The following is a 15,464-nucleotide window of genomic DNA, read 5'->3' on the forward strand; positions in this document are numbered from 1 at the left end:
AGCCAGAGGACCTCTTCTGCTGTTGCTTTAAGGCATGGCCATTTCTTGCCAAGCCACCAGTGTTTGTTTTTGCCTCTGGCAAGGGGTTATCCTCAGGTTGACTTGAGAGTCCTGTTCTCTTTAAATGCTGGAGGGAATGGAACTGAAAATTCTCTGTGACATAGGAATCTATCCAAGAAGTGGTGGTGGAGAAGGATGGAGATGCCGCCAAGATCTCTGGGCATTTTCTCAAGAAGTTGGAAAAGAAATATGTCACCTAGGTTTGTAGGTTTTCTGTATAGCGCCATTCAGCACCAGTTTTCTATAAGGAGCAAATAGGCAAGTATAATGATTGGTGGTTAGGGGGAAAGGGGAGAAGAGTGCTGATATTAATGGACTGCCCATCGTCCAGGAATTGTGTTTGATGCCATGTGTATGTTTTTTCAGTTAATTTTTATTTATTTATTTTTATATTTATTTATTTATTTTTATTTTTTATTGTTGTTCAAGTACCGTTTTCTGTCTTTTACTCCCATCCCAACTCACTTAATTTTTAAACAAAGCTGTAGGGATGATAGATAGCATCATGTGTGTTTTATAGATGAAGAAGCCAACCTACCTAAGTTCATGTAACTCAGACAAATGTGATAGAACTAGGAGTTTAGAACTAGAATATCTGTCTGTCTTCCAAATCTTTGGAAGAGTGTACAGGGGATGGAAAAAAAATTTTAAATGTGGTAGTAAATGTATACATAGGAACATAGTCATATTGGTTTTCTGCTTTCTTGAGACATAGGTCAGGAAAGAAGATTTTTTTTTATTCAAAAAGTATAAATATGATAAATGCACTCATTTACTTAGGAGCTGTGATTGGCTTGGGCCATGGATGGTGAGTAGATAAATCTTGAGTGCCTAATCTGATCTATTGATAGTGGCTTCTCAGTGGGAAATTGATTAATGATGCCTGTCATGAATGGAGGATGGAGGATCAGTGGCCATTTGCTATTTCTTTGATACCTAGTCATGAAGCAGAGAAATAACTGTTCTGAGTAACACAGAGAGACATACTTTGTTGACCACACATAAGGGCAGTGGATTATACCCTTGTAAGAACAAAGGAATGAGATGGATGGTGAGCACAGTTGGCAGATACTGAGAACCTAGTGAGTATGGGCAAAGGTCTCATTTTCTGTTATAACAAGAGATGGTGAACTTCTAATTCTTCCACTGAATCCAAGGGAAACAGTCCAGTCTGAGCAAATGAGAAACTTTAGAAAAAATTCAGGAGTACAAGCCCTTCTAAAGGTAGAGTAAGTTATTAGTGATGGGACTTGAGAGCTAAAAGGATCACATTTCAAAGGTTTGCTTCATCACTCATGAGCTATGTGACTTTGGGTTTTTACCTCTATATTCTCATCCACAAAATTTGAATGCTACTTGTGACTCCTGGTGCTATTCTGAGGATGAGGCAAAATAACATTATTAAAGTGCTTTGCATACAGTAAGTACTCAGTGTATAATTGTTTTCTTCTTCACTCACTCCATCATGCCCTGCCATTGGGAATGCTCTCCTGGCTGGAGGAAGTCCTCGTTGGGGGGCACCAAAGCCTGACCCAGACTTAGTTCAGCTGTTGGTATGCAGGTGTCTCTAATGTCCCTTCCTGTGACCTAACTTCAGGACCCACTTGGCTTCCCCTATTACTACTAATGGAAACTGTGTTCTTAATTCCCCTCTCACTGGGCAATCAATTTACCTCTTAATGCCTAGCAGAGACGGCAAGCAGAAAGATTGACAACCTTGTTCACAGTGTTAAAAGGTTCCACTGTGTGTTGAAAATTGTCTAAGTTGGGGGGCAAGTAATAAACAATCACCAAATTGGAACTTTCTCAAACTGAGAGGAAAGAAAGGCTTTGGAGAGCGTTGTCACATGACTGAAGTTATTAGCCATGGTGAGGTGGGGGAGGTGGTATCCATTTCCCCAAACTCAAGAGATATTGTAGCTGCTAGAGCATGACACATTTGGAGCCTGTCACTATAGGCAATTTACCTGGTAATTTGCCAGGAATGCTGGGGTAAGAGAGACAGGCACACCTTGATCTCTCAGCTGCAGACAGATTCATAAAACCGTGAACTGACTGTTGTCCATCACAATCAGAACCAACTCGACGTGTGAATTCAGCATTGGTTTCCTGATAGTAACTTCCTTAATGGGATGACATAGCCTGAGTAGAAGGATTGTGTTTCAGATTCTGGCTTTCTGTATTATTAGCAGCTTTGGGTGGGTGACTTCACTTCTTTGAGTCACCACTTCTTTCCTGAAGTGCTGGGTTGATGATACACCTATCTCACAGAACCATTATGATGAACTGCAGTCATGATATTTAGAAATCATGAGCATCATTTTTGCTTCATGATGGAGGAAACTCTGTGTTAGTCTTCATTTTGATCAACATTCCTGCAGTGAAGGTATTATTGTCCACACTGTAAAAATGTGTCATTGAGCCTCATAGATTTGAGGTTTCTCATCCAAGACCTCACAATTAGGAATCCAAATTTGTTTGTCTCCAAATATGATACTTAATTCCATCTATACAAAACTACCTCAATATGAGATGCTTGCTGATTGCAAAATCATCCAATTTGATGCAAGATCATAATACTTGCTCAAGAAATAATTATGGGTTTATTTCTCATTAATCTGTTCTTGTGGACACCGAGCATCGATTAGCTCTAAGGTTAATGTTATACATCAGTTGATTTATATCTGATATCATCTGACTATTGACCATTACTTGGGACAGAGAGCAGATAAGCAGACAGCAGACCATCTTTTTTTCTCTCTCTTAACAATGACTATGGCTACTTCAGCCATAGGCAGCCCTACTTGAAATTGACAGGATGTAAGAAAGGGTCCCATTCTACAACATTCTGGGTAGTGTAAAGCCCTTAAGCATTGTATTGCACAAATTGATAAGTCAGTGATCGACAGAGGCTGACAAACCCTTAGCAGCCCCATGTGCATGGATGGTGACATCTTGAGTTTGGACAAGTTTCAACAGTGATGTAGAGGCTACCTTGAAGAGAAAGCCTTTCTTGGGCTCTCCTCCATGCTCCAAAGCCCCTTCAATCCCTCCATCATAATGCTTAGCCACTGCTGCTGTTGTCTGTTTTGATTTTTGTCCACTCCCCCCACCTGAGTGTGAGTCCCTTCAGAACAGAGATATTATCTTATTGATATGCCTGTTTGCAATATATTACATAAAGCCAGACAAAGAGTAGGTAGTTAATTAATACAGAGAGAGTGAGTGTGCAGGAGAGACTGAGGAAGGGGGAAGGAGAAGAGAGAGACAGATTGAGACTGAAGGAGGGAGAGAGAGAGAAACAAGGAAAGGAGGGAAGAAAACAAAGGAAGGATAGAGTAAAGGAAGAAAGTTATAGAGAAAAAGGAAGGAAGGAATGGAGGAAGAAGGAAGAGAAAGGAGGGAGAGAGGGGAAGGAAGATCTGAGTCTATAGGGCAACTCTGGCAAGGTTTCTTTGACACTTTTTCAAGATATGAACTTTAAGCTATAAATGTGACTTATTTCCCAGCACACTGGGCTGCAGGGTGAGCTTAGGAATTTTGTTCCAAAAGACCCAACTTTATCTAAGGCAAGAGTCACAGACCTCAAAACATGGGAGACTGAAACAGAGATGAGGCACTTTAGAGTGGAAGTGTCCTGAGAAGTTCAGACAGAAAGGAAGAGATTGTCCTGGGAGAGCCCGATTCTCATGAGGACCTGTTGGCCTTTCCTTTTCTAAGTGCTGCTGTTTTTAAAATCTTTCAATAGACACTTTTTTCTGGCCTAATAGGCCCATGTCTGAGAATGGGCCCTTTCCTGGGATGCACTCAGACTGTGTTATTTGGAATTCTGCATCATTAAGATAATCAGGTGCCCAAACAGAGTTTCGATACTATTAAGGGTTTGGTTCACACTGGCTGGCCCTGGTGACAGAGTCATTTGGGGACAGAACCTGTCTTTGCTGCTGGTGTTTGGAGCTCAGAACCTAGGCTAGGATGGAATGGCTCTCCTGGGCAAAGTATAGGAAGGGAAGGAAAGGGAGACAGCATATTACTGAGCTTCTAAGTGCCAGGTGCTCTACAAGGAATCCTACCTGCAATGTCTGATTGATTTCATCCTCCTAATAAACTTACTAGGTGTGTAGTTGCTCTCATTTCACAGGTGGAGCACACAGAGTAGTGGAGGGGGCAAAACAAGTGCTTGGGGTCAAGCATCCAGGAATCTTCTGGCCAGGTGGCCTTGAGAACTTTCCTTCAGCTCTCTCAGCCTCAATTTGCTAATGTATAAAATGTAGGGTTGATAAGAGAATTAAGTAAGATGGGACATAGATAGCAGCACTCTTATCACAGTTCTGGGCAGCTACAAAGAACTTATACTGAGTTAACATTCTTATTCATTCTCATATTATCTGCATGGAAAGCCTAAGCTTGGGGCATGACTCTGAGCCCAGCTGTGCCCCAGGATAACTGGGAAACGGATATGGGTCCCACATGGACATGGGGTCTGAAAGTCCCATATTCTGTCCTAGGACATGAGCACTTTGGTCCCCATTAGGCTGGAAGAATTCAGCCACACTGGGTCCATACCCATGTCTGCACCGCGATGCTGTAAGAACTTGGTATGGCCGTACTTGTATACCTGCTCTATGTCTGCCCTGTGTGTGTGTGCAAACTCACCTCTGAGGTAATGGTAAACATTAATATCTGCATAGATATTGCTGTTTACAGAAGAGCAGTTTGTATGCGTGCTTTTATATTCTCTTTCCATTGAGTCTAGGTCATTGATTGCTATTTATCTTGCCCTTGAATTGCTAATATTTTTGTCTACATATGTTTGGGGAGTATCTTCTTTATGTCATACTGTCCTAGAGAGAAAGAAGTGAATTTGAATTAAGTTCTTGTCCTCACGAAGCTTTCATCTGGTGGAAGTAAATGTATAAAGAGGAGATAAGATATTTTATGTATTAGAGGACTCTAAAGAATAAGAACAACCCCAGACTCTCAGTGCATTAATATAATCAGTGTTTATTTCTTGTTCACATCACAGTTAGCTCTGTTCTATGAAGTTTCTCAGGGACCTTGGATCCATCTATCTTCTGGCTCCACCATTCTCTTTAGGGCCTTGCAGTCCTCCACTGGGTCCTCTGCACTAGACCAGCAGACTAGGAGAAAGTGAAAGCCTAGGAAATAGATGGGAAGCTCTTACTAGGATAGGCTTTGAGAGGCAACATAACATCTACCTAGGTTCCTTTGGCTAGAACTATTGTATGGCTATACTTAAATGTAAGGGAGCCTAGTAAATATGGTGTAGCAAGTTTCCCAGGACAAAGAGGGAACCAGTTTAGTGAAAATGCATACACCCTCTCCTATAGTATACATGTGTGCTCTGTTGTATGTTTGAAGTTGCATGGGTTTCTTTGGAGGGACTCAGAGGGGCTGCTGTCTGTAAGGCGAGAAGGTACCCTTGGTTTGTGTGTATGTTCTCATAGTGTTCAGCAGGAGAAATTTTGCCTCTAGGCCTGTCTTTTTCACGTACTCCTTTCCCTCCCTTTGCCATCTCTTACCCTCTGGCCTATCCAGTGCTCTGCTTGTCTGCCTTCTTTTCTTCTCCTTTCCCTGAGTTAATCTCTTCCACTTTTATGAATCCTCCCCATCACCCCTCAAAGTCTTGTCAAAACTGGGAACCTGGATAATGTTTTGGACCTTTGAAAAAATTCACAGCTATTAGTTGCAGTCATAGTAATGATACCACTTAATCTGAGTGGCCTTCACAGTTTTGAAAGAATTTTCATGTGCTGAAATTTCTTGCTCAGGGTCTGTCTATTCCACTAAACCTTAAGTGCTAAGATGACAGATACCATGGCTGTCTGAGCACAGCTGGACACCTGATGATTGCCATAGCTGCAGGTACACAGGGGGGCATCCATATGACATACTCAATGAACAGCTGAAAGTATGTAGAGTATATTTTATTTAATACTCCCAGCAACATTAGAAGCTATGCATAATTATCCCCATTATGCATTATTCCCCCTCCCTGGTTTAATAATGTTAACCTCAATTGAGAAAATTCAGACTCAAGGAATTTAGTAACTACCCCCAAATCATAACAGTAATAACTGGTTAGACTTGGATTCAAATTCAGGTGTGCTCAATTCTAAGTCTCGTGCTGTTTTTATTTGTTTGTTTCTTTTTGACTATGTCCCATTACATCCTCATCATTTAAAATTAACCACAATCCATATGTTTCTTAGTACTTTTCCAAAGTGCTTTCACATATATCATTTCCTTAGAGCATCATGACATTTTAGTGCAGTGTGCAGCACCTATGTGAGTTTTATTTTCCTACTTCATAGAATTGAAAAGAATCTACAAAAGGCTACCTCTATACTAGGGCTCAATCAACTTTTTCTGTGAAGGGCTAGGTAGTAAATATTTTAAGCTTTGTGGACCACCTAATCTTCGCTGCATCTATTCAACTCTGCTATGGGAGCACAAAAGCAGCTGTAGACAGTATGTAATAGTTGGGTGTGGCCATGTCCCAATAAAACTTTATTGACAAAAACAAGTGAGAGCCATATTTGTCCTATAAACTATAGTTTGTCAGCTCCTGCTCTATAAAACCGCCAGAAGAGCTAAAATGGAAAATACCAGAAAAGAAAAATCAGGCTTGAGAGCTTAAGTAACTTGCCCAGAGTTCTACAACATATGCATATTAGTGACAGAACTCTGTCCCGAATGTGGCTTCTTTCTTCCTAAAGTAATGTTCTTTCCACTACCCCAACTTCCCTCATTAACTACTATAGTGGAAATAGAAGTCAATCTTGAACTCATGGATATGCTATTTGTTTCCCCCAACTGCAAACATTAATCACTGTTCCATCTTCAGCCCTGGTATCTCCCTTCCACCAAAACACACAGAAGTGCAAACTTTGCTTTGTCTCATTCAAGACTCAGCCATGAGCACAGAATGCTGTGTCTCTTTCCTAAAGAAATGAATCTAAAAGCAGAACAGGAACCCTCCCTGATTTCTAGCACACCAAAGTGGTTAAGAATACAGAGGTGGAACCAAACAGTTGAGGTGGCAATAGCAGCTCTGATACTCACTAGCTGGATGACCCTCCACTAGCTGTGGAAACTTGAGTCATTGCCCAAGAGTGCCTGTACAACTTCAGGTTCCAGATTTTTTCCTGAGTTTTGCTTGCATCTCTGTAGCTCTGGTCCCTGGCATAGATAGGGGCAGCAAGGGCATATAATTCTTTGTCCCCACATGCAATGTGGCTGGGTGATTCCATGCCACTTGGATTTGCAAAATGGATGGTTTTCAGTCTTTCCCACATGCCAGGCCCATGAAGCTGGGTTGGTTGGTTTCTCCCTAATTTTGCCCGCATTACCCAAGGTAGGCAACATGTCAAGCTAGCTAATGGGCTTGCTTTAATTGAAAGTCATATGGACTTGGTTTGTAATTGGTTTGTTCTCTGTCAGCTGCTGCATCTTCTCTTCATAATCCTTATTGTCATCGATTCTCTCAACTAGTTCATTCATTTATTTAGTAGCCACTCAGTGTTGCATCAAGGGGGTGGGAGAGGAAAAGGATCCATCTTGGCTGGGAAGACTATTTTATCACTGACATTGTTTAGAATTGCTAGGGCATCATCATAATACAAAGAAGACCAACTTTTAGTTGAGTAGAGAACATTGGAGAGCAATCTCAGAGAAGGGGAATGAAATTTTAAGAGGAGAAATGGGTTTGATGTGGTTGCAGCAAAGTAAGGAGGTGAGGCGTGGCGAGAGACCTTGGATAGATGGGCAGAGGCTGGATTACACAAAGCCATGCTGAGGGCCGTGGCTTTATGTTTGTAAGTGATGGAGGACGTTTCAGTCAGACTAGGCTAAGTGGCTTAAAACAACACAGGTCTCTACCTCACTCATATACATGTCTATGGTGTACAGGTTACAAATTTTCCCCATATGCCTTTACTCAGGAACCCAATCTGAGGAAGCAGCCCCTGTGTGAGACATCCTGGACTCTTAGCAAAGAGTGAAAAAAGAGAACATGGCACACATGCAATGGTTCTTTAAGCTTCTACTCAGGAATGGTACACACCACTTTCACTCATATCCCATGGGCCAATGCAAATCACATGACTGAGCCTGCTGTCAGTGTGGCAGGAAAATAATTCTTCCATAGGGAAGAACAGCAAATATTTTGAATAGTAATAAAGTCTACTACAGCACACCATGATCAGATCTGGATTGTGAGGAGCAAGTATGCTAACAGATATGAAAATGTTATGTTATAGAGCCCCACTCACATATCAGTAGTTACCATTAGTTTTGGTAAATTGAGATGCACCACATGGATCCTTTTTCAAAGAAGGACTTGCTGTCCAGTACAAGGACAGTAGGTAGCCTATGGCTATTGGCCCTTTCAGGTCTGTCTCAGCTGTAGAGAACTGCATCATCACCTTCTTCCCAGTGATTGAATGAGGCAAATATATAAAGCTTCAATCATTTTGGCCAAAGGGGGACAACCCTGATGGGTAATAGTTGTTCCAGAGCTTCTTGCTGGGATATCCTAGGCTTTTCCAGCATGACTGCAGTTCACCCTCTCCCTCTGAACAATCTCGTTTCCTCCCAGTCACAGATGTTGGTCCCCAATAACCATCTTGTACCTTAAATTCCATCTCAGCATCTGCTTCTGGAGAACACAACCTGTGATGTTATAATAGCAATAGTGATAATAATGTGATTATTATTATAATATATAATAATATCAAAAAGATTCATGTATTTATTTTACTATACTCCCCATTAAGGGCCAACAAAGAGAAATACTCATAAACGAGGTTACAGAATTAGTAATAAAACAACAGGTTATTCATTTGAGTTTTATCTGATAAAACCACCATTTTGGTCTTTAAGGATTTTGTACTCCTAGGAAGAATATTTCAGGGTCACTATCAGGTCTTTTCGGGACCAACCAGAAGCTGAAATTTGGGACCCAAACCATCTGAAGCTCAGAGATTCTGTGCCAACAAGGGCCCTTTAAGAGAACCCACTGGCTCTTATAACTGCTAGAGCTCTCTAGGAAAAACCACCCTCAAGCCCTTGCTAGCCTGTGGTCTTGTTTGTCATCAGTACCCTATCTGTGACGCCTCTGCTTATTTGAGTGTACTGTAAAAGGACCCATATTTCAAGCCAGAGAAACCTGGGCTTGAATTCAAGCTCTCTATGAGCTGTTTGACAGCAGGCAAGTCACTTAATGGCTATAAAACTCCTCTATAGAGTGTGGATGACATTTACCCCATATGGTTACTGTACAGTGAGGAATAGATGAACTATTCTGTATGTAAAGTTCTTAGGATGTGCATGGCACCTAGTAGGGGCTCATTTAATGTGCATTTCTTCCCCTTTAATTCCTCCCCTTGGATGAAACATGCAAAAATCACTTTCTTTTCTTTTTTTCTTTAATCCTCAACCAGGGATATGCTATATTGATTTTATAGAGAGAGGAAGGGAGGGAGGGAGGGGAAAAGGGAGGAAGAGGGAAGAGAGAGAAAGAGGGTGAAGGAGAAGGAGAGAGAGAGATACATCGATGCGAGAGAGAAATATCAGTTGGTTGCCTCAACATGTGTTCCTTGACCGGGGATTGAACCCAAAACCTAGGTATGTGCCCTGTGGTTGTGGTGATCAAATCACAACATGCTGGTGTACAGGATGACACTCCAACCTACTGAGCCACCTGGCCAGGGTACAAACATCACTTTCTGAATAGGCAGTTTAGTCACTTGACCTGATTCCCCTCAAAAAATGATTCTTCTTATTGAGAAATGCACACCATGATGAAAAATGATAATGGCCCCTTTTCTCCTGTGTCTGGTGAAACATCTATTTTTGACTAATGTCCTCAGTTGGTCAGGGATGGTTGGAGATGGTTTCTGTTATAGTATCTGGGCTATGCAGGAAAGAGAACAAGGATAAAATGCTGATGTTTGTCTCAGGAGCATGAAGAAATGGTGGCACGCATGCTGCACACTTACCATCTCTGTGGCATTTCAACAGGGTAGATTCTTCTCTTCCCCAGTAGGAGTTTTCAGGCCTGCACCAGCTCATGGGAAATTAAATCCAGTTTTACCTCGTCAATAATGCTGACTGTCTATGTCTGGCCAAGTGAATAAAAAAACATTAGTTGGAGCTGAAATTGGAGGCAGACAGTGGAGTCTCTGATAGATTCGGTTGTATAAGGTTCTTAATATGGGAGTGTCACCTCTTTCTTTAGGATGTAGTTCAAGTAGATCCTCAACCATGCTGCTTCTCAAGTGTTAGCATGAGTAAGTCACCTGGAGAATTTGGTACAACACAGATTTCTGGGCTTTACGCCCAGAGATTCTGATTCAGTAAGTCTGGAGTAAAGCCTGGGAATTTGCATTTATGCGTACTCATAGTGATGCTGCTTATGGATCCTGTGTTGAGTGGCTCCATTTTCAGACCTTGTTTCCATGTATGGTCTGTGAGCCAGCCACATCAACACCATTGAGGAAGCTGTTGGACAAGCAGACTCTGAGCCCCACCCCAGCGTCCTTGAATCAGAACCTGCATTTAACAAGATCCCCAGGAAATTCAAATGAGATTAAAGCTTGAGAACCACTGGACTAGGATCTCTCCTTTGCTGGGACAGGTGCTAGCACTTTCTTCCCACCATCCCTTTCCTACATTGCTGATAGCCCTCATCACACATTATTATAATCAGAATGATCTACCACTAGACTTTGAGCTTTTGGGAACAGGAGCCACATTTTCATCATTGTGTATCCATCTCCTAAGACAGTACCTGGAATGCATGGGACCCTCAGAAAAATGCATGTTGAATGAACAAATATGGCAGCCCCCAGACCTTAGACTCCATTGACCACCCCCACCCAAGTCTTGTTCAAGTTCTCTTTTGTTCAGTCTCTGAAGAAAGACTTTTCTCCTTGCTTTAGGATTATGGATGCCTCACAAGGGGAATATTTGAGCCATTTAGGAGGACAAGGGATTTCCAGGCACACCAGCTCTTATTTACATGCAAACAGTTGCTGCCCTAATTATGAATCATTTCCCTCTATTCATGTGAGCAAGTCATGAAGATTCTCTATTTGGCAACATCTTTTTGCAGGATTCATGGCTCATGAGATGGCCAGAACATCTGATCTTCTGTTTGAAGTTTTTAATTTCTACAATATCACCTTTGTTTTTTGCTTCATTAGGCATCCTGGGCTTGGTACCTTTGTAAGGGCACCCTATTGCATTGTGGGATGGAGGGGAGGAAGATGTAGCTAATGGAACTTCTGTCCTTAAACATGGTGTACTGTGCTGGGAATGAGAGGACTAAGGTTGTCATCATGACAGTGTCATCTCTTTTGTGACCTCAGAAATATCACCTCTTTCCTCTTTGTTTTCTCATGACAGATTTCAGTTTTATTAGTAGTTTTACTGCTTTTCTTTGTTTCTCTTTCTTAACCTTCCTCTCTTCATCTTTCCCTTCTCTCTTGCTCTCCTCCCTTCTGTCTTTCCTCCCTCCCTTTTCTCCTTCATTCCTAGTTTCCTCTTTTTCTCTCTCCTCCCCCTTCCTTTTTTGTTCTTTCCTCCCTCCATCTTTTTCTCTCTCCTTCTCTCCTTTTTTTCCTACTCATCCCTTTTTCTCCCTCCTCCCTCCTTCACCCCTCCCTTCTCCCTCTTTTTTCATCCTCACTTGAGGATATGTTTATTGATGAGAGAGAGAGAGAGAGAGAGAGAGAGAGAGAGAGAGAGAGAGAGAGAGAGAGAGAGAGAGAGGGAGAGAAACATCAATACATCCTTCCATACTGGCCCTGACCAGATATTGGACCTACAACCTAGATATGTGCCTTGACCAATAATCGAACCGGCTACCTTTTGGTGTATGGAATGATACTCCAACCAACTGAGCCGCCTGGCCTGGGCTTTCCTCTCTTTTTTAAAATTTCTTTTTTTCTCCTTCTTCCTATCCCTTTCTTTTTTTTCCCTAGTGTTCCTCTCTTTTTTATTTTATTTTTCCTCCTTCCCTCCATCCCTTCCCTCCATCCCTTTTTTTTCCAGCAGATCATTTCTTCAGGAATTTCCTGTGGGGTACCAACCTATAAGCCAGTTACAAATGGAACTTCCTAGCCGAAGTGCTCATGATGTGGTCTGTAGCACCAGCCTTCCCCATGTTCCTATCTTTGAAACAGCTCCACAGAATCCCAGATTTCCGTGAAATGCAGTTTGTCACCACTGGGTTCGATGATCTCTGATGGGTATTTTGTTTACAACAATTTAAAATAAGATACACAGGAGTAAATAAGACAAGTCAGGTAAGAAACTCTTTGGCATCTCACAGCAAGGCAAATTTAAAGCTATCACCCCTGAGGCCTCAGAAGGGGCAGCCCTTGCCTCTCAGAATCACACACACTGTTTCTGACTCAGACAAGGTTCCTGGTCATCTGTATCCACATGCCTTTGTCATGGCCCTACCTACCTCTCACCTAACTTCCCAGCTTGGTTCTAGCTCTCTACTTTGGTTCTTGGTCAAGCCTTCTTTTATAAGTATATAGATAGTGGCCCTTCATATGTCCATTCACTAAATTGACTATCAACAAAAATTTATTACCTCGAGTTCCATATGCCAGGCACTGTAATGGTCACTGGGACACAGTAATACATCAGACACTATGCTGCCCTCAATGATTTTTAGTCAGACTAAACATGTACACACATCAATACCAAACAGTGTGTTAAGTCCAATGATAGAAATCTGTGTATGGTAGTGAAGGGAGAGTGTCAGTTTTCTAGGGAGGATTGGGAGGATTGGGGGTTTCCCAAGAAAGATGATATTTTGGCTAGGTTTTGAAGGAAACATCCAAAAATTAGACTAGAGAGGAGGTAAGGCATTTGAAGCTGTAGAAGTACAGCCTCAGAAGTACTGAGTAGAAGTACAAAGACTCAGAATTGTGAAACCATAGAGCATTCTGGGACAACGGTTGGCAACTAGAATTATCCAGAAATACTGTTGTTTAAAGGAGGGTGGTAACTGGTGGATGATGAAAATAGAGAGACAAGGCCAGATTATGAAGGTCCTAGTATTTTAAGCTAAGAAGCTTTATGTTGTAGATGGTAGGGCAACAATGAAACCTTTTTACAAATTTCTTTTCCTTTCAAAGTAATGGTGGAAAATTTAGAAGACAAATAAAAAGTAAGAAAGTAGAAAAAACCCCTCCACTTTACCTATGGACACTCACCCTCCAACAATGATCATTCTTGCATAGTTTCTGCCAGTGCTTTTTTAATGCAGTGCTTACATAGTGGAGGTAATAGTAATGGATAGTTTTAAACAAAAAAGACATATTCAGACTTGCCTATTAAAGCAGTCACATTATGGGCTGAATGATAGCGTGAACCCTATACAAAATCTCAATGAACTAGAAATGACTTAAAAGTCCTTTGTTTTTAAATGTTTTATTTTAGAATAATTTATATTTACAGAAAAGTTTCAAACATAGTCCAGAGAGTTTCTGTGTACCCCTCCCCTAGCTTTCCTTTTAATAGTCTTTTAATTAATTGAGGTTTATTGCCATTACTTGTTAATCAAATTAGAAAATAGGCAAGTCATGGGCTTTGTGTAAAATCATAATGGCCGGTTGTTGCTTCCCTGTGCCTCCCATATCCCTTACAGCTATAATGCTGGACATTGAGAGTTCACATTGATAAACACTCGGTGGATCTTTTACTGAAGCAGGAAATTAACTCAGATGGTAGAGAGATTCTTCACCACACAAGCTGAAATAAACACAGCTTTCAATTCTACCTGAAATAAAGTCACAGTATCCCCATCCTAGGAACTTCTCTGAGGCTCATGGATTCATAGCCCATTTGAGTTCAAACTCACAACTCTGATGGGTTTGACTCTATCTAGGTCTTTCTTGTCTCCGTGTGGACTGGGTGAAGTAGGAGCCCATAAATTGTTTTTTATCATTTTTGTTAAACTTTAACTACAATTCTATTGTATTTTAAAAATATTTTTATTGATTATGCTATTACAGTTGTCCCATTTTCCCCCCTTCACTCCCCTCTACCCTGCATACCCTCTCCCACCCACATCTCCTGCCTTTAGTTCATGTCCATGTGTCATACATATAAGTTCTTTGGCTTCCACATTTCCCAAACTATTCTTACCCACCTCCTGTTTACTTTCTACCTACCGTCTATGCTACTTATTTTCTGTACCGCTTCCCATCTCTCCCCCTCTCACTCCCCTTTTGATAACCCTCCATGTGATCTCCATTTCTGTGGTTCTGTTCCTGTTCTACTTGTTTGCTTAGTTTGTTTTTGTTTTTGTTTTAGGTGTGATTGTTAATAATTGTGAGTTTGCTGTCATTTTACTGTTCATATTTTTTATATTCTTTTTCTTAGATAAATCCCTATAACATTTCATATAATAAGGGCTTGGTGATGATGAACTCCTTTAACTTGACCTTATCTGAGAAGCACTTATCTGCTCTTCCATTCTAAATGATAACTTTACTGTATAGAGCAATCTTGGATGTAGGTCCTTGTCTTTCATGACTGGGAATATGTCTTTCCAGTCCCTTCTTGCCCGTAAGGTCTCTTTCAAGAAACCAGCTGACAGTCTTATGGGAACTCCTTTGTAGGTAACTGCCTCCTTATCTCTTGCTGCTTCTAGGATTTTCTCCTTCATTTTAATCTTGGATAATGTAATTATGAAGTGCCTTGGTGTGTTCCTCCTTCGGTCTGACTTCTTTGGTACTCTCTGAGCTTTCTGGACTTCCTGGAAGTCTATTTCCTTTGCCAGATTGGGGAAGTTCTCCTTTATTATTTGTTCAAATAAGTTTTCCACTTGTGGACCTTCTTCTTCTCCTTCTGGTACCCCTATAATTCAGATGTTGGAACATTTAAAGATGTCCTGAGGGTTCCTAAGCCTCTCCTCATTTTTTTGAATTCTTGTTTCTTCATTCTTCTCTGATTGGATATTTTTCTTCCTTCTGGTCCACACCATTGATGTGAGTCCCAGTTTCCTTCCCAATATACAGGAACTATTGGTTTCCTGTACATTTTCCTTTATTTCACTTAGTGTAGCCTTCATTTTTTTTCATCTAATTTGCAACCAAATTCAACCAATTCTGTGGGCATCCTGATTACCCGTGTTTTGAACTGTGTGTCTGATAGGTTGTCTATCTCTTGGTCGCTCAGTTGTATTTTTTCTGGAGTTTTGATCTGTTCTTTCCTTTGGGCCTTTTTTTTTGTCTCAGCATGCCTGTTATGTAGTGAGGAGCAGAACCTTAGGTGTTCACTGGGGTGGGGTAACCCACATCACTGGGTTGTGGCATGCTGTTCGTGGGGAAAGGGTCTGAGAGGGAACAATGGCGCTT

At 41.3% G+C, this 15,464-nt stretch overlaps 1 protein-coding gene across 2 annotated transcripts in view; it reads left to right on the forward strand.

Annotated features, from left to right (window-relative positions):
- SHISA9 (shisa family member 9) overlaps positions 1–15,464 on the forward strand; it is a 280,843-nt gene that overhangs the window by 188,593 nt on the left and 76,786 nt on the right. The gene's annotated exons all lie outside the window — the stretch shown is intronic.

The sequence above is a fragment of the Phyllostomus hastatus genome, unplaced genomic scaffold (assembly GCF_019186645.2).
Source record: "Phyllostomus hastatus isolate PE091 unplaced genomic scaffold, TTU_PhHast_1.1 phas_scaffold_385, whole genome shotgun sequence".
Lineage (NCBI taxonomy): Eukaryota > Metazoa > Chordata > Mammalia > Chiroptera > Phyllostomidae > Phyllostomus > Phyllostomus hastatus.